Raw genomic sequence first — 25,057 nt, 5'->3', positions numbered from 1 at the left:
GAGAAACCCTGACAAGCGGATTATTTCAGTAATGAACAAAATACATTGCAGTTGCATTAGGAGGCATCTTATGATAGTTTGTGGGGGTTGAGGTCCCCATGCTCTGCAGTCTCCTCCACCTCTGGACTGTACCAAAGGCCAAGCCGGTATTTGTTCCCTTCAATTCCCTCCCCCCTCCCCTTTCAGACAGTGAGGGAAGGGCTTGGTAACACCCAGGTTCTCCTAGTACCAGGTAGTTCCCTCAGCTCAGTTTTCCCCTGAGAGTTGAGCTGTCAGTCACAATTTCTTCTTCTTAGCATCCTCCCCCTTTCTACACACATAGTTCAGCAAGCGGTGTGCATGTTCAGGTAGGTGAGCAATCTCTTGCAAGAAGAAACAGCTTCCCATGAGGTTTCATATCCCTCAGGTGGTGGGGCTGGTGGTCCCATCATCATAATAACTGGGCTGTTATGTCCCCTGCTGCCTTGCTCAAGAATCCTGCCCATTTTTCACTCTAGCAATAGCAATAGCAATAGCACTTACATTTATATACCGCTCTATAGCCGGAGCTCTCTAAGCGGTTTACAATGATTTAGCATATTGCCCCCAACATTCTGGGTACTCATTTTACCGACCTCGGAAGGATGGAAGGCTGAGTCAACGTTGAGCCCCTGGTCAGGATCGAACTTGTAACCTTCTGGTTACAGGGCGGCAGTTTTACCACTGCGCCACCAGGGGCTCTACTCAATGTCTTGCCCACTTGGCAATGGAGCTGCCTTCATTGGCCCTCAGAGGACACCTACTTTCTCTGCTTTCCCACTTTAACTCCTGGTGGATAGGGATTGGTCCTTGGAGGGTGTTCAGGAAGGCTGGGGATTGCAGACTAGATGGTGCCCCCAAAGCACAGAGCTCAGCCTGCCAGACTTCAGAGAAATAGAATGCTGGTTTTGCAAGAGGAAAGGTGTCAGAGTCTGACTGTTCAAGACCCACCATGACACATTACAACATCCAGAGAGACATTGTACATGCCATGAACTGGAACACTGCAACAACCTGGACACTGGTTCAGCAGGAGAGGGGTCAGGTGGGTCAGGTAGGCCAGTGGTGCTGAACTGGGGCCACAAAACCAATGTTCCTGAGAGTTAGTGGAGAGACAATGGCGTGCCAGAGAATTGCCCTGCCTGACTTCCACAGCAAGTAGTTGTGGCCCAGGAGGGGAATTCAGGCCCAGGGAGTATATAAGGACTCAGTCAGCACCAAATACTTGAAGGGAGAAGTCTTCTGTTTCCTGAGACCCATGTCCAGGATTCTCAACGATTTGTCTATGATGACCACCCATGTTTCCTAATTTGGATTCAGCCCTTAGGTGGATGCAAAGCCATTGCGCACAGGTCTTCTGCTCTCAGGATCTGCTACAAACCACTAACAAAACTTCCTCCTCCATACCCCTCCATGGGCTCAGCCTCATCAGGACTGGACAAAACCTGCTTGTGCAGTGTTTTTGTCATCAGCAACCCCTGATTTTGTCAGAGCCTGTTTTTGTCATCACCAACTCTACTCAGTCATGCTGCCTATGCCTAGAGGGAGGCAGAAAAATGAATTACTTGATGATGACATAACACAATGTACGCAGTTTTCGGTGTTTCACAGAGGAGCAAGAAAAATCAAACAGGGATGCTATTTTTAAATAATAAAATTTTATTATAATTTTTCAGTGTCCCTATAGTTCTGACCAAGAAACTTTTAGCACAGTCCTTTTATAAGTTCACTTTCCATCTGCAGCCTACTACACTTAATGAATGACAACCCTATTATGCTTTGCTAAATGACTGTGTAGGAAAGTCATTGGTTTTGTCAGTACTGGATAAAGTCAAACATTTATAAATAAGACTGGAGAAAAGCATATCCTTCCGTGGAGTTTGTTTAATCTTTTAAATCCTTCCGATTGTGCCCTAAAACAGCATTTTAATGATCTCCACTCTTTTTACTCTCCTTTAGAAAAGAAAAAAGTTTGACTCCACACTGAACTGTAATTGTACATACCACTTCTTTGACTTTCAACTACACTGCTAATAGAATTGTATTAGTTTTGAAATAACTGAACTGAATGGTTCATTAATTTTTCACCTTAAGCTTAATGGAAATTTGACAAACAGTTTTATGCTGTGAATAGACAGACACTCCAAAGAGGACTGTGCAATATCTTAGGAAATTATAAATTACAACAGAAAAGAGGGGAGGGGGAGCATGTTTGATTGAACAAGATTTGAGTTCAGTCATCTTGAGTGCACAGGAAGCTCAGTATACTGTACTATCCAACAGAGCCATTCTTCCATCTCTACATATTGGGTGCTTTGGATGCCCCCAGAGCAAGCTCCCAGAAATTAGGTGGGTGGGAAAAGTGGGGATAGGGCCTTTTAGGTGGTGGTGCCTTATCTCTGGGAGACCTTCTCTGGAGATGTCCATCCAGAGCATACACTGTTATCTTTTAGGTGACACATACACACTATTTTATTTTTAAGGATTTTTAATTGAACGATATATCGATCCATTGTGATCAGGCAGCAGCAAAGGGTGAGGTAAAGCAGCAAGGCTTCTTGACCCTCCCTTCTGAGAACCATTTTTCCAAAAAAAATGTTCTTTGTTTTTTGGGTTTTTTTAAAAGATGATGAGCCCCTTCAGGACAGAATTATTAATTTTTAAAATGCTATAAGACATTCTGAGCCTATCAGATCGATTGAGATATAAATCTAACAAACAAACCTTCTGCTAATTTTAATGCTGCTGTTGGTTTTTTAAAAACTTATTTTCATCACACTAATATATATTTATAATGACTTCGTTTTGTTTCTATCATAAGCCATCCTTGTGTGTACTTGATGGAAAGATGGGGGTGTTTGTTTGTTTTTTAAAGTACAGTTAAACTAACAATCCTCTCTGTGCAGTTCAAAGATATGGTATGTATGTATATTAATTATACATGAGTGACAAATGCCTTTTAGAAACGATTTCCTAAGATATAATCTAAGTTATTCTATGCACTCTGGAGATGAGAGGCTAAACTTATTATTTACTCACATTTACTCTGAGCCAATTAATGTTTTCAGCATCACTAGCTCTCACCAGGGGTGCAGGCAGAGGAAAAGCTTGAGGAGCGACTCCTCACTTAAAATATTTGTGTGAAGGAGAGAACAGACACTGTGTGTGTGGGGGGGGGGGGGAGTAAAACTGAAAAGAAAAGGATTTGGGATATTAGATTTAGTGGGTGGGATTCAGTAAAATGAAGGGGGAACTCCTCAAATGCCTAGGAGCGGATCTGAACTTCTGGATCCCAATATCCCTGATTATCACAGCGCTTGTTCCTCCCTCCTGCCACCAATTGGATGCCACACCATGCTGTTTCTGATTGGCTGTGTATAGAAAATGCCAGCAGGAACTAAGGAATTCTGGAATTTGTCGCTTTTGGAAATCCAAGTTACACAGGATGCCTCTTGTTTTTCAGTGATCAGAATGCTGCTTGCTCTGTTCTAACATTGCTTCTGATTCTGGTTGGCTCAAGCAATTCACATGAAGTTACACAGAAATAAGTTAACATCAGGTATAAATTGCAATATAGTCTATTTTACCCCTAATGATAATAGGCTTGCACCTCAAGCTGGTGCTTCTTGGCTCCCTGAGCTTGGGCAAAGTGTCCCCTTCTTCACTCTCCATGGTTGACTCTAGATGTAGGTAAAGACAACAGTTGAGCTTGTACGGAATAAAGAGCAAAACAGGAAACCTAGGCCTGTGCATGATCGGAAATATCAGATCAGATCAGATACAATATGAAATATATTGGTATCAGGTCTTTGGGGCCTTCCAAATGTGTTATTGTTATCATATTTAGATTCAAACACATGTGTAGTCCATATATGTGTAGTCCAGGATGGCAGGGCTCTGTGTACTTAATTTCAGTTACATATGCCCTTCCATGAGCTTTAATTATTTTTTAAAATAACCTGGAAATTGTACTCACATCCAAGAATTGTGGCAAAAAGTGATGTCACATCTGAGAATCACAGCAAATGTTATGCCACATCCAAGAATTGAAGGGAAGTGATGTAACATCTAGGAATCTACTACTTGCTTTTTAAAGTGGTAAGTACAAATTAAATTAACAAGTTGTTCTGTTAAGAACTAATCTGCCTACTTTCCTTTCACTATAATCGTAACTGATAGTTACCACCACAAGTTAGCCCACTTCAGCCTTAAAAGTTCACCCGTTCGCCTTCTTGAATTGGAGTGGATGACATAATCACAAACTATGCCATCGAGGTGTCCCTATGCCTCACTCATTAAAACTGTACCAAATTTGGTTCAAATCAGTTAGGTGGTTCACCAGTTAGCCCACTTGCACCTCAAACATTCACACATCTTCCATCTTGAATTGGGGTGGATGATATCATTACAAACTACACCATTAAGGTGCGTCTATGTGTCCCTACAACTGTACCAGATTTGGTCCAAATTGGTTCACAAATTAGCTCTCTTGTGCCTCAAATGTTCACACATCCACCATCTTGAATCGGGTGGATGGCATCCTTACAAACTACACCCTTGAACTGTCCCTATGTGTCCCTACAGATGCAGCAAATTTGGTTCAAATTGGTTAGGCTGTTCAGAAGTAAGCCCAGTTATGCCTCAAACGTTCACGCATCCACTATTTTGAATCGGGGTGGATGTCATCATCACAAACTACTCCACTGAGGTGTCCCTATGTGTCACTCACTACAACTGTACCAAGTCTCGTTCAAATCAGACATTCCACAAGTGAGCCCACTTGCAGAAGCCTGCCAATTTGTCAAACTGTTGGCTTTCTTCTGTAGACAACCATCTATGTATTTATTTCTCTAAGATATACCCATGGCTAATCCCATGCACGGCAGCTCTCGCGAGAGTTTGCAAGCAGCTGCCGATTAGCCATGGGGATGGGGAGAAAATGGTGATGGCGGCAGCGGCTGGTGGGTGGCAGAGAGGGCGGTGCAGCCTCCCTCTCTGGCCTGCCTGATGGCCAAAAGACAAGAGCGCCGGGGGAAGGGCAGCGAGCGCCGGAGAGCACGCCACAGCCTCTCTCTCTGGCCAAAAGGCAGGAGCTCCGGTGGTGGGGGAGAAGACGATGGTGGTGGGTGGGCAGCGGAGAGGGCGGCTCAGCCTCCCTCTCTGGCCTGCCTGATGGCTACAAGGCAGGAGTGCTGAGGGTAGGAGTGTCGGTGGGGGGTGGACAGGGGGAGAACTAGAGGCACAGATGCTCTGTGCCCAGCCCAGCTAGTTGTTCTTAATAAGCAAAGGTAAACATATCTTCATTTATCAATCTTTTTAAAAAAACAAAAAAACAAACAAACACCAATCTCTGATATACTTAAAAATGAACAGATTTAAGTTGTATAGCAGCCATTTCAAGGCCGCCTCCCGCCCATACAACTCAAGTGAACTATTGTACCTGCTCTAATAGCACTACGATGTTCAAGCATGGAAGCATGTGATTTTCAAACAATATATTTTAAAACCACACATTTATTCAAGGCCTTGAAGAAAGTGGAGGCACCTTCCCTAAAGTATTACCTGCTTATATGGCAGGTGTCATGTTTATTACTTGGCTGGGAAATGTAGTTATTCAGAAGAGAGAAAGAGATAGGAACTTGCTTTGGTTAAAAAGCATTTGTTTCATTCCTTACTATTTTGTTTTCACATTTCTCTTGCTTTATGGACACCAGATTCATATGGGAAGATTTGGGCCAGGCCCAGCCCAAGTCTCCCTAGTGCATGAGGCCTAGTGGTGAGTCACCATCCCCACCTCACACCTGTAGTGCACAGAGCACACTAATGCCCTCACCCCTGCTAATGCAATATGCCAGTTCCCCTCCATACCACCTGATGCTTAGTGGGTTGGCTGTGGGAAATGGGACTTCTCCTCTGCTCGTTTGTGTGCTTCCTTCCTTATAAATCATGACCACCATAACTAAAACAAGGCTGATGCTGCTGAGCAGCCATGAAAGCTGTCCGGCTTGCTTAAGAGAAGAGTGAGGGAAAGGCTCCCTTGTGCTCTCAATTAAGTGCACCTGTGACTTTTCCTGGCTGCCTTAACTCTCCGGGCTGCAGTGGAGAGGAGACAAGCCAAGAGGAGAAAATGTACAATTCTGAAAGACTGAAAAAGTAGAAGAAGGCACAGAGGAGAGTCTGAGCATAGGGACAACAGATTAACTCTTACCCTGCTTGATCTTCCTCCCATTTCCCTTCCCACCTGATTCCTACCACCTCCTTTTATCTGGTGGCGGCGGTAGCTGCCACTGCATCTGCTCTTTATCCTTCCCCACCTCTTCAAAAGGCAGATCTTGCTCCTCCATACCATACGAGAGAGCGAGAGAGAGAGAGAGTGAGAGAGAGATCAACACTAACATGAAAAATATAAACGTGAGGTATATACAAGTAGACTGTGGCTGCATTTGCCCATAATACAAAACTGGATTTGGCCCAGAGGTTGCGAAACCTGGATGTCCAAATGCAGGATAGCCCCTCCGAACTCTGGTTCCATGCAGAGAGCAACCCAAGGTACCACTCTCCAAACTCCAATTTGAATGCTCGGGTCGCAATAAAGGACTTACTGACTGACTGATTGAATGCTCGGGTTGTAGTGAGTTTCGCCACCCCAACTTGAGGTTTAATGCAGCTCGTGTTACATCTGAATTCTGAACTGCAGGCTGCATTCCATGAAACCAGAATTGAGGTAGGAAGCTGCTCCCTCCCTCCGGCTGTGATTGGCTGTGTGGGCTGTCCTTCATGTAAGAAGGTAGTCCAGGCGCTGAGCCAGCTGTGCGGCGGCCCGGGTCCAGCCCTGCCCAGCATCCCCTCAGATGACATCCCATGCACGTGACATCATGTGCATGGGGTGTGCCCCAAATGAGCCCCCACCGCCGAGGCTACTGGGAGCCCCAAGGGAGTGCTGTGGCTTGCCGATCCTTTTCAGGCAGCGTTTTCTGCCTGAAAGTGTCTATTCCCCTTTCTCTCCCTGAAATGCTGCCTGAAATGTGCTGCCTGAAATGTCACGGAAGTGCTTGCTCGGGCTTTTTGGAACTCGAGGCCATGCCCCCGTTACGCGTGATGTCTACACAAAGGGGGCATGGCCTTGAGCTCTGAAGAGCCCAAGCGAGTGCTTCTGTGTCATTTCTGGAAGTGCTTGCTGCCTGAAAGCATCTATTCTCCCTTTCTCTCCTTCTCTGGAGGGAGAGAAAGGGGGATAGATGCTGTCAGGCAGCAAACACTGCCTGAAAAGGATCGGCAAGCCCCAGTGCTCACTCGGGGCTCCCAGTAGCCCAGGCATGGGTGGAGGGGGGGTTCGTTCGGGGCTCTTCCGGAGCCCAAGCCATGCCTCCCTGGGCCCCTACCATTGGCGGCCCGGGTTCTTTGAACCCGTTCTCACAACGGTGGCTACGCCCCTGAGGAAGCCCGAGTAGCCAGTTCTCTCTCCTCTCTGCAGTCTTTCTGACTGCAGAGAGACCACTTTCTGTTACATACAAATTTGGACAGGGGAACATGGGGTGAGGGAGTGGAGACGTGTGTCCATTGGACCTGTGGTTTTCTGTTACATGCGAATATGGCCTATGATTTAAACTGTGATGCCCTTGGGGGACAGAAAATGTAGAAAAATAGTATGCTGCTATAAGCCCATGGAATAAAATCAGATATAAATCAAACAAACAACGGAATATTTGCCTTTTCTGTTATTTTGCCCTGCTAGTTAATAGGCTTCCAGGAATGGAAGGAAGAACAAAAAGAAGCATTTGAATCACTTTTGAAAAAATCATGAGCACAGATAATCTATTGGAAGAGGCCCTGTGTTATCTTCCTCCTTGGCCCAGTTTTCTTTGTTTATTCAAATGGCTTCCATCAACTCCTACCTTTGCTTCCTGGATATCTTGCTTTATTTGTAATTATTCCAGAAAGGAGACCATTGCTACTTCCAGAAGGGAATTTTTTTTCTGTATGGTTTGCATACAGTGGCAAATTTGTTGTTCACAGTTCCAATATGGAATGCAGTTAATTTCTCCAAGGAGATGCTCAGCAGATGGCAGTAAAAAAGTGGAAGTAAGGGGATTGCTTTATTAATCTTTCACAAGCTAAATGCTAACTAAATATCAAGCAGTTAGACGCAAAGAAGTGCAGGTTTGTTTTGATGATTTTTTAAAAAATCAAACATGGCAATTGTATAGAAAGCCGAGCAACAAGCCTGAAGAGACAAGCAACACATCCTCGCAACAATAATGCCTTCTGCCAAAGGCAAATGCATATGCCAGGTGAGAACTGCAGGTTTGGACTGACAGGTACAAAGGAACATAGGAAGCTGCCATATACTGAGTCAGACCATTGGTCTCTCTAGCTCAGTATTGTCTTCACGGACTGGCAGCAGCTTCTCCAAGGTTGCAGGCAGGAGTCTCTCTCAGCCCTATCTTGGAGAAGCAGGGGCATATCTAGGGGTAGGGCAGGCAGGGCACGTGCCCCGGGCACCACTTGAAGGGGGTGCCATTTTGTAAAATTATTTTTTTAAAAAAAATGGCTGCCAAAAACAAAATGGCCACCATGCATGCTCAAATGGCCTCTGTGAGGCTCTAGGTCATGCCAGGCTTTGCAGAGGCCATTTGAGCATATGTGGTGGCCATTTTGTTTTCAGTGGCCTTTAAAAAAAAGATTATTTTTAAAAACGGCCACTGCACATACTCAAATGGTCCCTGCGAGGCCCTAGAGGCCAGCGGGGTGAGGGGGAACCTTTGCAAGCCCCCCCAGCCTTTAGGAAGCCCCCGAAAGGGGCTACAGGTAAAAATAATAATAAATATATAATATAAGACACTGTACACATATTCAGATTGGCACTATGTACAGAGAATCAGGGCTTGTGAATAATGAGCTGACGCTTAAGAGCTAGGATTGTATTCATTGTAACTCATTTCAGTGAGTTAAATTTGATGTCTTGCTAAAATGGCTATTAATGGTGAGTTTGTCTTTGAATCAGTGTGAAACCCTTAATATTAAGGCCCACTGGGAGTTTCTTGCTCTCTTTCTCTCATTTTAACTGTCTTTCTGAAAGACTAGAATATATTCCAAGCAGTGACACAGTTTACTCTGCATATACTTTAATTATTTACAGAGTATCTGGGAAAAGTCAAATTCTCCATTGATTTTTAAAACTTATGTAATGGTGATGCTACAATGCATAGTAGAGAATTAGACAGGCACTTCTGTTTAGTTTTCCAAGTACATCTCCACATAGTATTTGGGTATTTCATGAGCCCCCACATACTGAAATTTGTAGTTTTCCAGCATTTTTGGGTCTGGCTAAGTCCACTGCTAAATAGTTTTTGAAATATTAATAGATTAACGAGCTTGACTTGTATTTTTCAGCTGATATTATGGTAAAGTTATCTGAAAGATGGGTGTCAGATGCTTGGACAGGGGGCGCAATTTCAGTGTTTGCCCTAGGCGCTATTTTCCCTAGATACGCCTCTGTGGAGAAGCCAGGGAAGAAACCTGAAACCTTCTGCTCTTCCCAGAGTGGCTTCATCCCTTAAGGGGAATCCCTTACAGTGCTCACGCATCAAGTATCCCATTCATATGCAATCGGGGCAGAACCTGCTTAGCTATGGGGACAAGTCATGCTTGTTACCACAAGACATGCTGATTCTCCCTGTCAAATGCACCCTCCAGCCGTTTTTCCCTGTGGCTTTTGGTCTTGGAGCTGGGATTGGGAGGTGAACAGTCAAAATCTGGCTTTGGGGGCATATACAGGGAAGAACCGGTGGGATGAGGAAAGAATTAAGCACCTTATTATACTTGTTGGTTCTCCCATTATACAAGGAAAACAAGAGCCTTATATTTTAGGGATGTGCAAAAAATTTCGGGCACAGATCAATCTGTGTCCGAAACGTGCAATTTCGGGTGATTCGGGTCCGAACCGAATCACCCCCGATGTCCCCCAATATTTTTCAGGGCCGAGCCGAATCACCCCTGATTCGTGCCCGAAAAATTCGGGTGATTCGGGATGACATCTCTTTGAATTTCCTGCCTTTTTGCCTCCATTGATTTTAATGCAAATAGGTCTGATGTGACGTCAGCTCGAATTTCGGGTCCCAGGGGCAAAATAGTGGGGTGGGGTGGTAGTGCCTAATGGGTGGAGGCTACCACCCAAATTTCAGGGGAATCAGGTAGAGGGCTGATTTTGGGGGCATTTTTGAAGTTTTAGTGTCTTTGGGGCAGATCGGGGGCATAGCATGGGATCTGGGCAAAAAGAGTGGGGTGGGGTGGTAGTGCCTAATGGGTGGAGGCTACCACCCCAATTTCAGAGTGATTGGGCAGAGGGCTGATTTTTTAGGAATTGTTGAAATTTACGCATCTTTAAGTTTTTTCCCCATAGAGAAGCATTGAGGCGTCAGCAAATGTATAGCCAACCAGGTGTGATGCCTCTGGAAAGTCTAGAATTAGGCAAACAGCCTTCCCCCACTGTTGCTTCCCAACAACTGGAATAATGTCTCTGAACTTGTAGGTAGCATAGACATGTCATGACTAATAGCCACTGAAAGGCCGATCCTCCATTAATTTGTCTAATACCCTTTTCAAGCCATCTAGTGGCCATCACCACCTCTTGTGGTCGTGCAATTGGTGTCAGCAAACCGGCACCTGTGACAATAGACTTGTTGAATCAGACACTCTCCCATCGGTCTGTACCCACCAGGATGCTCAGTCTCACCCATTCAGCTTCAAGTGAAGGAGTTGTCAACATCTGAGCTATCCCAACAGTAAGCTTTTAAAACTGTAGCTTTTAAGAACTGTCTGAATCCACCCACAGACACTTAAATGCAGATGGCATATATAGAGTAGGTTGCTTGGATACCACATTTTTCAATCCATGCCTTTGTCAATCCATGCCTTTGCTTCCTCTATGGCTTGCTTTGTTTGTAATTATCCTTGAAAGAAGACAATTAGTTCCAAAAGGAGATCCTTTTTTGTACAAGATCAGTTCACCAATGGAGTGAGCTATTTAAAGATTATGGAATCTCCTTCCCCTGGCAGGTGTCCAATGAAGGAATGATAACTTTGGGAGTGATGCCTAGATAAGGTGGCCAGACACAAAGGAAAACAGGGATCCTGTATCTTAAACAGCTGTGTCCAAGAGGGGATTTCACCAGATGCCGTTTTCCTAACAAAATGTGCCTGCCAACAAAATAATGCACCTGCCAAAATTCCCTCATTAACACAAATAGTAAAGGTATAATCTTAGTCTTACATATAAAATGATTCCTCAGATTAGATGAGCTATTTGGCTCTTTGTGATCATTTGATTCTCTTCAAATACTAAAGCAAAGACCATGGATTTCTAGTAGGGACCTTGTCCATGAGGGCAAATGGTAAAGAATCCCATGCTTTAATTTACACAATAGTGCCTTTTTGGTGATGATGGTGGTAGTGATGAGGGAAGGTCCTCTCAGTGATTGGTTCAACAGCCCTTATGTCATGGACGGCCAAAGAAGGCAGAAGGACCTAGGAAGGAGTGGTAGAAGAAGCAGGTTCTAGAATAGGAGGGAGAGAATCTTACAAGGTCTGTAGACCAGAGAAAGCAGGTTCAGAATGTGGTTCAGATGAATGTGAGAACTTTGGAGTTCAAAACTTTTGAGATTCAGAGGGCCAGAGAGAGGACAGAAAGGATAACTCAGGGAACTGAGTAAGGGGAATGCACTTGAGCAAGGGGACCGGGGTGATTTTTGGCAATCCCCCCTTCCTTCTGCTGTCCTCAGTTCCCCTGAAAATATGACTCTGAAGGTTTCCAAACGCTCAGGCCCATATTTTTGGGGAACTGGAGGAAATAGAAGGAACAATGCAGACTGGCAAAAATTCCCTGTCCGTTTTTTTAATGCGCATTATATACTTCCCTGAATGTAGCATTAGTCATGTTCTGAACCATGCTCTGAACATATTGATGGTATAATCAACATTTTTAGCTACAGACTCCTAGTTCTTTTATGATGGATGGGAATATTAATTAGGATTTGGTATGTGGTTCAGAGCAGAAACAACTCAGGGATGTGAATTTACTTCACAACAAAGTTGTGAGGGAATCATGCCCTTTAATACATATCATGCAAAAGGCAGGTACTGTATCCATGTTTCTGCTTTTAAGCATGCATGCATAATAACAGCCTTCATTCTCCTTTTGAACATCATTCATTTAACTTTCTGGATCTTGTACATGTGGCAGTCTCTTAAGATGCTACTTTAACAGGTTTAGTCACATGTCTTTGTTTCTGCTTCTTTGTGCATCTTCTGGATTACTGTTTCACAAGAGTTGTGTTCATTGCGTTGGAGTATTACAAGCATATAAACAATTATCATGTCTGAATGAATATTTAACAGGAGTGTGTGTGCATGTGTGTGTATTCATATACATACAGGAGACCCTTGAATATAATGAGGGTTACGTTCCATGATACCACGCGAATGTGCAATAATTGAAACCTTGTGCCTATGGGAATGATGGAGTTAGGTTCCAGAGAAGCTGCTGGGATAAGCTTTTTAATGTTTTAAATCACCAGGGCTTGGGGTGTGTGTGTGTCGAAAGAAAGGAAGGAAGGAAGGAAGGAAGGAAGGAAGGAAGGAAGGAAGGAAGATGTTCTGTTGAGTCAGTGTCGACTCTGGCAACCGCAGAGCCATGTGGTTTTCTTTGGTAGAATGCAGGAGGGGTTTACCATTGCCTTCTCCTGCGCAGTATGAGATGATGCCTTTCCACCTCTTCCTATATCGCTGCTGCCCGATATAGGTGTTTCCCATAGTCTGGGAAACATACCAGCAGGTATTCGAACCAGAAACCTCTTGCTCCCTAGGCAAGTTACTTCTCCGCTGTGCCATTAGGTGCCCCCCCACACACACACAGACACACCCCTCTTAAACACACGGTCAAGGTTGCTTCCCTTACCTAGCACCTGGTATAGCTCTATGAATTCAGGCCCAGAATGAGGGCAAAATCCAAACCCTAGGCCAGAGCTCTGGATCTGGCTGGAGGCTGAGAAGTGCCTCCAGCTGGATCCCTAGGTGCACTGGATTTCACCCTCCCTGTATGTTTCTGTGTTTCCCATAAATATATGCTGCTATATATCTATAACAATCACAAACACAATCATATAATGATTTTTATGTCAGGATGAGGTTATATAGACTTTTTTTTTTTTTTTACAAGGAAATGCCATCACCAAGGTTGGCGCTGTAATAGAGCTGAGAGGTTCAAAGAACCCATTGTGCCCTGAGTGCAGGTGCCGCTGAACTGCCTCCAGAAGGAGCTGTTGAGCTCCCAACTCTCCCTGGCCAGGGCTCCTGTTGCCTCACCCAGCTCTGCCCATCCTCCATCCATTGGCTGGGCTCCTGGCCAATGAATGGAGGGCAGGCATGGGGGCCATCAGGAGCATGGGGGCCATCAGGAGCAGGCCATCAGGAGCATCAGCAAGGAGCCCGGCTGATAGAAGGAGGATGGGCAGTGGGCAAATGGCTGGAGGCAGCTGGCAGTGCATAGTACCCCTGCTGGCCCAGCTGTGCCCATCCTCTTTCCATCAACCAGGTTCCTGGCCAATGGAAGGAGTGTCTTCCGATGGCCCCTAGGCGTGTCCCACTTCCAACAGCTGGGACTCAAGTATGGAGGAAGGAGAAGGAGGATGGGAGGAACTGGGTGAGTGGGTGTGTATGCCAATATGGGTCCCCTCTCCCCTCACAAGCGGCTCTCTCCCTATATGTCTTCTACGGTTACCTGCCTTTATAAGTGCCACTTTGTATGATGAAAAAGATGGGAGCAAGTGAAAGCCAACCCTTGAAATCTAAGCATCTCTATACTTTATTCACATATGCTCTATGCACATACAGATCTGTATCCATATGCACTTCATTACACCTCCTAACTCTACCTTGCATTTGAGGGGGGCCTATACCCAGGTTCACTTTTAAAATGAACACAGACAATCATGCACACAAAAACAGGTATGTATGTAATGTCTGAATAGGGCTCTTGTTGCCGTAGTATATGATCTCATGCAAACATAGAGGTGAATGTGGACACTACTGCTCAGGGAAAATGATAAAGTAACTCTAAGGGCAGTCAACAGAATTTCCATAGCAAAATTCTATAGGGGGATATGCCACAGATCCTAGGTCAAGGTGAGGCCAGTCCCTTAGTGTCAACTACCTTAGGAAACTTGCCTCCTTATTTGACAAGTAATATCCCAGGTAATACAGAACAGCTTGGAAATGTGGACTACTGGATAGATATGACCTTCCTCCAAGGACAAATGATCAGTTGATGAAGGTTGTGGATAAAGAGATGGAACCTTTTGATAAGCCTTGGATGCCATTCCACAGATTCCTTGGAAGAGATATAACATGAGCCAGCTAAAGAACAGAAAGAAGTAGCCTCTTCGTGGTTCAAATAGCTGCCAGAACCTACAACGTGGGCCTCCTATCACCTCTAAAACCAGCACTATGTCATGTACAAGCAGGCAATCTTACGTGCCCATAATAATCAGATTTATTATTATTAAAAATAATAAAAACCTTAGGATATACTGCAAGGAGATGAAATGGAAATAGAAAATCTCTAAGAAAACACTGATTGTGACAGCTTTAGGATAGCAATTATTTTGTTTATAGCATGCAGTAAACACTGCAGGGATTCGGAACCTCAGAAAGAGGGCATACTTTGCAGACAGCACAAAAGAGAGTTGCATAGGCTACCAGTGCTACAATTCCTGTATCCTACAAAGAAAAATCATACGTTCTGCATAATTTATTTCTCCCTATTGATGTGAAAGGTGCATAAATTTTGGCTTATGATGTCCTTATGGCTATAAACTGACATTACACTGGTAATCAATTTCCCAATGGCACCAAAACATGTGATTTATTTTGTTGCTCAGCCTTGGCTATGTCAGGAAAACATTAAGAACAACGGTCATGGATCAAACCATTGATCCATATGGAACTGAGTGGGAAGGGTCATCATGGGTCCTCTAGTCCATCTCCCTGCTCTAAGACAGCAGATTCTGTAGGGTGGTGGTTTCCAGACTGTATGCACTTGGAAACACTTTCTATACTGATTTGTATCCTGACAACATCTGCATTACAAAAGATTCTGGGACATATAAAGGGATGCACACTCAGTTCACCAAGGGTGCAGGGTTGACAGGAACATAGAAGGCTGCCTTATACTGAGCCAGTGAGGCTATTCCCACGATCACTGGAAAGCGGGCTACGGGAGCTTAGCCCACTTTCTAGGGATTGTGGGAACTACCGGGCTTGTAGGTAAGCCTAGTGCTCCCAAGGCGGCTAGCCTGCCTAATTCCCCCTCCCCTTAAATGAGGTAAACAGAGCAAGCGCTACGTTGACCTCATTTGGTTGCTCATGTGTTGCTGCGGTGGCAGCGCAGAGCAGCACATGAGTAGACCCCCGACTGGGAGGCTGCATCCAGCCTCCTGGGCTCAGGGGTCTCTCCGGGATGCCCCATGCCTTCACGTGGAGCATCCTGAAACTTCCGGGGGGCCATGAGGCCCCCAATCCCCACAGCCCCCTCTGGCTCTGTGATGGAGCTGGCAGTTGTGTTCTCCCCGCAGACCTGGAAGAAGCTCTTCTCACCGATCGTGAGAAGAGCTTCAGTCTCTCTCCAAAGATCCTGGCAGGCCTCTTTCCCAGCATTTCTCTACATGGAAATGCCTCACTTACTTACTACATTTATATCATACGCTTCCTCCAAGAAGCCCAGAGTTGTGTACATGGTTACGTTTATCCTCACAACAACCCTGTGAGGTGGTTAGGCTGAAAGATAAGTGTCTGGCCCAGCGTCATCCACTGAGTTTCCTGGTTCCAAGTTCCATCCCCGGCTTCTCCAAGATAGGGCTGAGAGAGATTCCTGCCTGCAACCTTGGAGAAGCCGCTGCCAGTTTGTGAAGACAATACTGAGCTAGATGAACCAATGGTCCTACTCAGTATATGGCAGTTTCCTATGTTCCTAAAATGCACCTTAAAACATGCCCAACTGTACTCTGCAGGGTAAAATTGGTAATTGTGGGTTACCTTTTCCCCCACACTCCATGGCCACCAGCACACACACTGAATTTTGGATAGAAAGGGCCACAACTTTGTTTGACAACCAATTAGCAAACTGGATGTAGACAAAACTCCATCCCCTGCAGTGCAGGCCTACCAAGGCTGGGGGGTCAGACTTTTATGTCCTTCCACGAGCCTCCTATGAGTGACACACCCTAACTCAAAGGAAGAGGCTGTGCAAGCCAGCTTCCTCTTCATCCTTGCCAACCCAGAATGTCAGAGCAACTTCTAGGGCTTCACCGTCTCCCAAGCCATGCAGCTTTTAAGATCTGTGAAGCCCTGAAGTTGGTTTAATGGCCAGTCGTAGCCCCTGAGCTGTGAAGGACTAAGGAATGATGGACCACTCCACCCTTCCAAAATAACCAAGGGTGCTCACCGATAACAAACCCTTCTAAACATTCACCCAGCCTGCACTGCACCTGCCCTGTTGTGACCTAACACAAGCTAAGGAGAAGGAAACAGAATGAAGAAGGTGAAAAGACCACCCCCTCCATAGGCCAATCAGTGTGTGGGGGGGAGTTTATTTATTTATTTATTTATTTATTTTATTTATTTATTTATTTTTGCATTTTTATACCGCCTTTCGTTAAAATATAACCCCAAGGCGGTTTACAAAAGTTAAAAACATACAATAAAAACACAATAAAAACAACATGCTAAGAGTATAAAAACATATAAAAACAGGCATAAAACAATACAAGAAATAAAAACACCCAGAAGCAGCAGTAAAAACGATTATGTAAAAGCCTGGATAAAAAGCCAAGTCTTTACAAGCTTTCTAAAAGCCATGATGGAGTCCGAGGAGCGAATGACCACTGGGAGAGCATTCCAGAGTCTGGGGGCAGCAACAGAGAAGGCCCTGTCCCGAGTGCACGACAGCCGGGCCTCTCTCATTGTCGGCACCCGGAGCAGGGCCCCCTCAGATGTCCTCGTCAAGCGGGCAGCAACCCTTGGGAGCAGGCGGTCCCTCAAATACCCTGGGCCCAAACCGTTTAGGGCTTTAAAGGTCAAAACCAGCACCTTGAATTGGACCCGGAAACGAACCGGTAGCCAGTGCAGTTCTTTCAAAATGGGGGTGATATGTTCCCAACGGGCAGCTCTGGATAACACCCTCGCTGCCGCGTTTTGCACTAGCTGCAGTTTCCGGATATTCTTCAAGGGCAGCCCCACGTAGAGCGCGTTACAGTAATCCAGCCGCGACGTGACTAAGACGTGACTTCCTACTCCACTCCCAAAAGGATGACCAGCAATGCCCATTCTGTACCCTGGGCAAGAGGGAGGGAAAGCCGAAATGGAGGCAAACTGAGTAGCAAGATAGATGCCTGCAGGACCAATTGCAGAGCTGGTCTTGTGGTAGCAAGCATGACTTGTCCCCATAGCTAAGCAGGGTCTGCCCTGGTTGCATATGAATGGGAGACTTGATGTGTGAGCACTGTAAGATATTCCCCTCAGGGGATGAAGCCACTCTGGGAAGAGCAGAAGGTTCCAAGTTCCCTCCCTGGCTTCTCCAAGATAGGGCTGAGAGAGGTTCCTGCCTGCAACCTTGGAGAAGCCGCTGCCAGTCTGTGAAGACAATACTGAGCTAGATGGACCAATGGTCTGACTCAGTATATGGCAGTTTCCTATGTTCCTATGTTCCTATCTGTCAGTGCCCACCCCCCTACTAACTCTTGCTCAATCAGGGCAGCTGAAGTGGCTGGCAATGGCGGGAGTGGGACAAAGAGCCACGCCTTCCAGCACAAGGCTGAGGGATGGCACATTCCAGGACATCTTTCATCATTATAGATCTTTTCATTGAGGAACACCCAATATGCGTCTCGGGAACCCCTGGGCCTCCCCAAAACTGCTAGCACAGGGCAACTGCCATTCAAACTTGAAAACCTTTCATGCAGGCACTAGAGAGTGCCTTGGGAATGCTTTAATGAAAGGCGGTATATAAATTTAACAACAAATAACTAAATAAATAAATAAAGTAGCTAGCAAATCTTTTTATGGTGGACTGTGATCCTACCTTCCTTGTCTTACGACCAGGACCGGAGAGACCTGAGTTCAAATCCTCATTCAGCCATGAAACTCACTGGGTGACTCTGGGCCAATCACATCTTTATCAACCTAACCTATTTCACAGGGTTGTTGTGAGGATAAACATAACCATATGCACCACTCTGGGCTCCTTGGAGGAAGAGCAGGATATAAATTAGATAGATAGATAGATAGATAGATAGATAGATAGATAGATAGATAGATAGATAGATAGATAGATAGAATAATAAGATACAGTAATAAGATAATAACATAATAAGATAATAAAATAATTTAAAAAAAATATGAAGCAGATTGTTGGTTCATCTAGTCCTGTATTGCCTGTTCCAACTAGTTGCAGCTCTCCAGGGTCTCAGTCAGGAGCTTTTCTCATCACCTACTACAAAATTCTTTTAAAAGTGGAGATGCCAGGGATGGAACATGGAACCTTCTGCATGCAAAGAATGAAGTATGTGTGTGTGTGCAGACACACACACACTCTCTCTCTCGTCCCCCTCTGCACAAAATTACCGGCAACATAAAAATAAATTGCGGGAAAACATAACCTTAATTTTAGGACCATGCAACATTAAAGTCAAAGTAATTTTTTTAATACAACATCAGGGTGAATCTAGCTAGAACAGAAGTCTGTTGGTTTTGCTTCATTGAAATTGGTCCCAGACTAATTTTAAATTACTTGGGGGGGTGCCAATGAGAGCACATGTGACAACGACTATGAAATTAGTTACTAACCTGAATAATAAATAATACACTGAGAGTGGTTCAAATAAAACCTTCTCCAGGCCCAGCTTTTGATTTCAAACATTTTCCTGGCATTTTACTAATGTTAAGCTGGTATGCATGACCTGTCTCAATAAATAGCAGTCCTGCCAGATTATTGAAAACAGACTATCATCATCATATTGTGAGGTCTGATTTCCTATAAAGCTCTCACACTTTCTCCTTTTTCTGAGTGCAATAGAACACACAAAAACTAATCTTCTAACAGCTATGTGATCTGAGTTCTAGCTACTGAAGAGGAGTTGCCCACAGACCTATTGTAAGATCTCATACCCACAATGGTCTTGAAATGGTGGTGACCTGGTGAATGTCAGGTGGGGATTCTGCCTGTGCACCACTTTGTTTTTCTCTTGCTCTCTCTGCTCAATTGTTTTTGGCTTTATCCAGGTCTTACGCCTATGGTAAATTGATGGCAATGTTAATTCTGCATTAAGATGGTAAAATTGTGCCCCATGGTAATTTCGCTGAGGACTGCATCTCTGTGCCATATGAGGGCTGTGCAGTCCTTGGGGCATGTTTTGGGGTGGCACAGGAGGCTTCCTGGGGAAGAGGAGGGTCAAAAATAGCCACTTTCCCACTGCAGTAGGGACATTCTGTTTGGCTGAGCTCTCACTGCACTCAATTTGTCAGTCAGTATCTGATCAACTTCAATGACACTCATTTTCTTCCTGGTAATACATTTCTTATTTTTATATCTAGCAGTGTAAAACAAGTCCTGTTTTTTTAAGGAGGGGAAAAAAAGTTCCCTAAGCTATGATTTGCCTTTCTTCCATTATTTATGGCTAGCATTCAGCCTGTTACTCTCTTCCCCCCACTTTCATTTCTTAACCTACATTCTCTGAGCAAGTAATTTATTCACATAAAAGCTAATGTGTCCACTGGCGGAACCTGCTTAGTGGAGCTTTGTGATCCCAAACCCGTAAAAAGTGAACCATGCTCGCAATAAACTGAAAAGACCATGGCAGTGTAACAAAAGTAAAGCAACCAAGAATGACAGAAAGAAAGGGAAATGCTGAAGCAAAGAAGCAAAAGAAACACAAATGTAAGGGAGTGCGGGCTGTTACAAAAATGAGGCAAAGAAATTGTGATTGTACATCTAATAAGTGTGGCGGGTACATAAAAGAGACTGCAGTAACTGATTATAGTGGGACCACATAAGCAAGCAGCTGTTCTTTAATACAAATGGTCTATAGCCTACTTTACAATGGAAAGAGCATGTGAGTCTGTTAAAAGGCATTGGACATCTGTGCAGAGATGCTGGTGAGCTTCTCCAAGAACTTGGGGGATTCAATAAAGTTAGCCTTAGTTCAGAAGTGTATCATTAAATCACCAGATTTTTTTTTTCTAAACTTGACTCAGAGAAGTTTGCCAGCCCTCTTCACTATCCTTTTAAACCCTGAAAACAACCAGCCCACTATAAGCACCCGCCCCCCCCCCCCAAAAAACCCAGCTGGATACACTACATGCTTAAAGTCATGTAGTCATGCTTAAAGTCATTCCCACGCCAAAGTGGGAATCTCAGATTCATCTTGGGCCACAAATCACCTTGCCGTGAGTTCACATTAATGTTAGTAACCCACATTAAACATAGATTCAAATGATTGTGTGAATCAGGCCATTGTACAACATCAAGCACAGTCTTATCCTACTGAATACCTTCCTAACGGCATGGTCACAGGACTATCTGGGGTGACAGGAAAGCAGGAATTCTACATCCAAGCAGTGTAGACACTCCCGGTTGTGTCAAGAAAACCTGGAAATATAGGCCTTGCAATGGCACCCAACCCACATTAACCCCAGAGCAGCCACCTCAGATCAATCACTGATGTCAGTTGATCCATTGGGAGCCCTATATTTCCAGGCTCTGATGACACAAAATCAAGCATGTGTGCATCACTTGGAACTAGGATTCTCACTTTCCTGCCACCTAGAATCATCGTGAGAATGCATCCAAATGTCATGAATGGAATTGGGGTGGTAGAGCTTCCCTTTAGAGGCTGAAACAGACTGTGGGCAAAAACCTAGCACCTAAAGTTTAGAAGTGTTTCACATTGCACTGGTTGATCCAGCTGTCTCCTGAAAGAGTACAAATATGCAGGATTTGTATTTTAATGAGCAAACTATAGATCAACCCCTAGGCTTCAATCTTTGTTCCTTTCTAAATAAATAGAGGATCTAACCTTTATTAATCAGAACAAACACAGTTATGAACCTGCAGTCCTTTGCCACAATACGACTGAGTTAGGAATGCAGATCTGATTGTTAAAGTAATTATTTTTCTCCACAGACTGCTATCGAACAGAATAAGGTATTGCATGAGATTAATTGGACTCATTATGGTCACTTCAAAATTTGTTCAATAATATTCTCTCACAGTTGTAAGTAACTATCTTTATATAATTAGTTTCTTAACCCCTCTTTGGCATCTTCAAAGGGCATTTGTACTGCAGCAGGACCAAGTTGTGATATGAGTGGATATTTTCCTGAATCCTTATACATCATTCATATTTATTCCGGGTCTCAAACTGTGGTTGTTAATGAGATGAGGTTGGTAAGAACAAGTTTATCAGGAGAAAGGACTGAGCTCCAAGTTTGGTTGGATGCACTTATTCGTCTATAGAAAACCTGACTGAATTCTACCTAGCACACTAGTTAAAGGCACCTGTATGTTTAATTGTGGTGTAGAAGGGAATATTTTGAAAGAGCTGAAGCAGCAAAAGATTTAAGGATTAATGCTCTTGTTTGCAGTTTGTACTCTGCTTTCTTGGATGGTCTCACTGGCTGACATCCAGACTCTCACTGGTTGACATCCAGTGCAATGAAGAAAACTGTAGGCATGTCAGAAAGCTGCATAGCTACACAGATACTCAAAAATGTACAATCCCCTTGCATTCTAAATCCGCTTACGCATGTATCGTGCTTGCACAATAAAGATAATGAGAAAGGGGCTGGCATCCAGCCTAGTGTTGCACTAGCCAACTAAGAGAAGCTATGTACACTTAAGAAGCTTGCAGAGCTGTGTGATGTTATGGTGCTCGGCAATGTTGCACAATGAAAGACCTTCTCCAGGATGTATATGAGGTCACACTACAAGGTTGTGCAAAGTGCTGTGCAACCCAGTTGTGCGATGCATTCTGCAGTTTGCCAACATCTTCCACTAGTGAAAGGACTAGTCTCCTGAAACAGACATTGCTTTCTTTGTGCAATGGCCTTGTGCTGGCATTACACCAGCGCAACACTAGGGTGGAATGTAGGCTCCTGACATAGCAGAGCTATCTGGCGCAACATGTTTGCTCATGTGCAACATTCATCTGGATGTCAGCCACTGTGCGCCTGTTGACTCTACATTTATTATTTAAGAACATAAGAACAGCCCTACGGGATTAGGCCCAAGAGCCTACCTAGTCTAGCATCTTGTTTCCTACGGTGGCCCACCAGATGCTTCTGGGAAGCCCACAAGCAGGAGATGAAGGCATGCCACCTTTCCTGCTGTTGTTCCCCTGTAACTGGTATTCAGAAGCATCCTACCTCCAAACCTAGAGGTAGTCTATAGTCTTCAAGGCTAAAAACTATTAACCTGTGCTCTTCCATGAACTTCTCTAAGCCCATTTTAAAGCCAGCCAAGCTGGTGGCCATCACCCTATCCCATGGCAGAGGATTCCATAGATTAATTATGAGCTTTGTGAAAAAGTACTTTTTGTTGCTATTTGATTTCCTGGCAGATTTCTTGTTTCATTTATCCCTAGAGAAGCCAGCAGTCTTAGGTGGTTGGTGGTCTGGTGTATCAGGATTTGTAAACTCCTCATCTGAAAGATCTAAACTACCAGTCCTAGGTTCAATGGTTGGCAGTCTCTCCTGACAGAGGCTGTTAGAGAGTTCCTCTGCAAGCCTGTCTCAGGATGGTTTGAGACAGAGCTACGGGGCTTCTGTGGTGGGTTGCTTCAACTCAAAGTTGCTATCAAACAGATTCAGGGTCTAGATCACAAGAGAAGCTTTAAATATATTCCTGTGTATGTCAACAACGGAGCCCTAGCTCCTAAGAAAGGGCAGCCAGAACTTAAGCTCTTGGGAGATTGAGATTAGTCCTTTTTATGTCCTATAATTACTGTCATCTGTCATGAATCCCTAGACTGCAGCAGGCTATACACTTAGAAGAAGAAAAACAAATTACCAGTTGCAAAAATGTGGCTGTTATTCTTAAGCAAAAATAACCCTATTCATTCTCTTGAACACTCCTCCCTTAAACCATTTCCCTCAATTCTTTAGAAATACTTTCTGTCAGGAAGTTATATTAACCACAGAAATACATTAACAGCAAGAAAACCCCTCTGAAGAAAATACCTGCCTTTGAGATTGCCCTGAAAAGCATTCCATCCAAATATGCCAATTATCCCATCAGGAGAATTGCTAATAATTGATTAATTGGTCTTCTAATCATATATTGCAACTAAAATCTTTATAGCAATTAAATTGCTCTAACACTTGATAATTATCACCCACAAAAATTAATGTGTACTACCAATAGAGGTGTTGTAATGTACATCATATGTCTAATGTACAAGGAGAAATCTGTACACAAAACATATGGCAGGCAGCAGAGCACCATATTTTTAAATATAAATTTCCCAGTTTCTACAATACTCAGCCAGTCCAGACTTTAAACTGAAGAGGACTGTTTTCATGCTTTGTTGTCCCTATGGTATGATGGGGATCTTTTGGTTCAAATTCTGAAACAATGGCATTCATCTCTGAAATATCATTTATTTTAAAAGTGCATGTACAGTATGAGGACTTCACCAACTGCAAAAATGGGAATACTACAATGATGGCACATTTTCAAGCTATTTTATGCATGTGTCCTGCAAAACCCTTTTCAATCTTTCCCCCACCTTTCATTGGCTGCCATCCTAGGGCTCACATGCTGAGGTTCTAAGCTATGTCAGGTTTGGAAAACCATGTAGCGTCCCACATGAGCATGTTGCTCACCCCCACTCTTTGCCGCATTGCTTGCAGTTACAGCAGCAATTATTTACCAACCATCATTTTCAGGGAGCCTTTGTCACAACTGGCTTCAGTCACAGAAAAAATAAAGTGATGATGTGCACCTTCCATGCATGAAACACCACAGAGCACTCTTTCATGACCTTATAATTTCAGTGGAAACCGTTTACATATTCAAGCTGCGAGTGATGAATTGAGGCATCTGTATGTGTGAATTCACCCTCAGCAAGATAAAGGGTTGATTCACCCAACCAGGTTGTAATAGTTGCGCATGATTATCTGGTTCTGTATGTGAAATATCTATCTAGAATAATGTATTAATGTATTATGCAGGACTCACTCACTGAAGCAAGCTGAACAAGATAATGGCCCCATTTACATGCAATGCCAGACAGGAGTTGAATGGGGCAGAGGTTGGAATTCATGTACGTCTGAATGTGTGAAACCATGGTTTCACAGCAAAAGCGACCTGCAGTTTCTCACACCAAACTCTGATTTGAACTTTCAGGTTGTAGTGAGCTTTACTGCTCCAACCTGAGGTTTGAAGGCAGCTGTGTGTTACGTCTGAATGCAGATGCCACCATAACTAGGGTTTTGTACTGTTTCTGGAACCGAAATCATAGAGAGGGTGGGCCAGACCTGCACATGAATGCGCCTGCTCCATGCCTTCCATGACTCTCGCTGGCCACCTCTCCGAGCACTTGCCCCACCCCCTGTCTCCACGCTTCTCAACCCATTGCCCAGCAACAGGGATGCCATCTTGTCCCATCCCAAGCTTCTAAGCCTGACAGAGAGAAACATCACATTGGGAGAAACATCGAGAAACATCGCTTTCCTCTATGTCTCTTGTTTCCTCCTCTGCAATCAGAAGAGAACGGGGATTGGATGACAAGATGGACATTATGTGTATTGGTCTCCAAAAATGAAGTGATAACAGAGTATGTTCACAAGCACATGAAGTCACATTGGCACCACAAACTGGGCAACCTGATTAGATTGCTGCAAATATAACATATGGCAGGGATGAGATACCCAGGGTTGGGTTTAAAAGGCAGTCCCACCCAGGAGTTCTTGAATTCCAGTTCCATTTGTT

At 44.2% G+C, this 25,057-nt stretch overlaps 1 protein-coding gene across 11 annotated transcripts in view; it reads right to left on the bottom strand.

The window, feature by feature from the left end:
- NAALADL2 (N-acetylated alpha-linked acidic dipeptidase like 2) overlaps nucleotides 1-25,057 on the bottom strand; it is a 1,287,075-nt gene that overhangs the window by 311,625 nt on the left and 950,393 nt on the right. The window lies entirely within an intron of this gene.

This window comes from Hemicordylus capensis, chromosome 3 (assembly GCF_027244095.1).
Source record: "Hemicordylus capensis ecotype Gifberg chromosome 3, rHemCap1.1.pri, whole genome shotgun sequence".
Lineage (NCBI taxonomy): Eukaryota > Metazoa > Chordata > Lepidosauria > Squamata > Cordylidae > Hemicordylus > Hemicordylus capensis.
The sequence above is the reverse complement of the archived record's forward strand: the minus strand, read 5'-3'. Positions and strand labels throughout refer to the sequence as shown.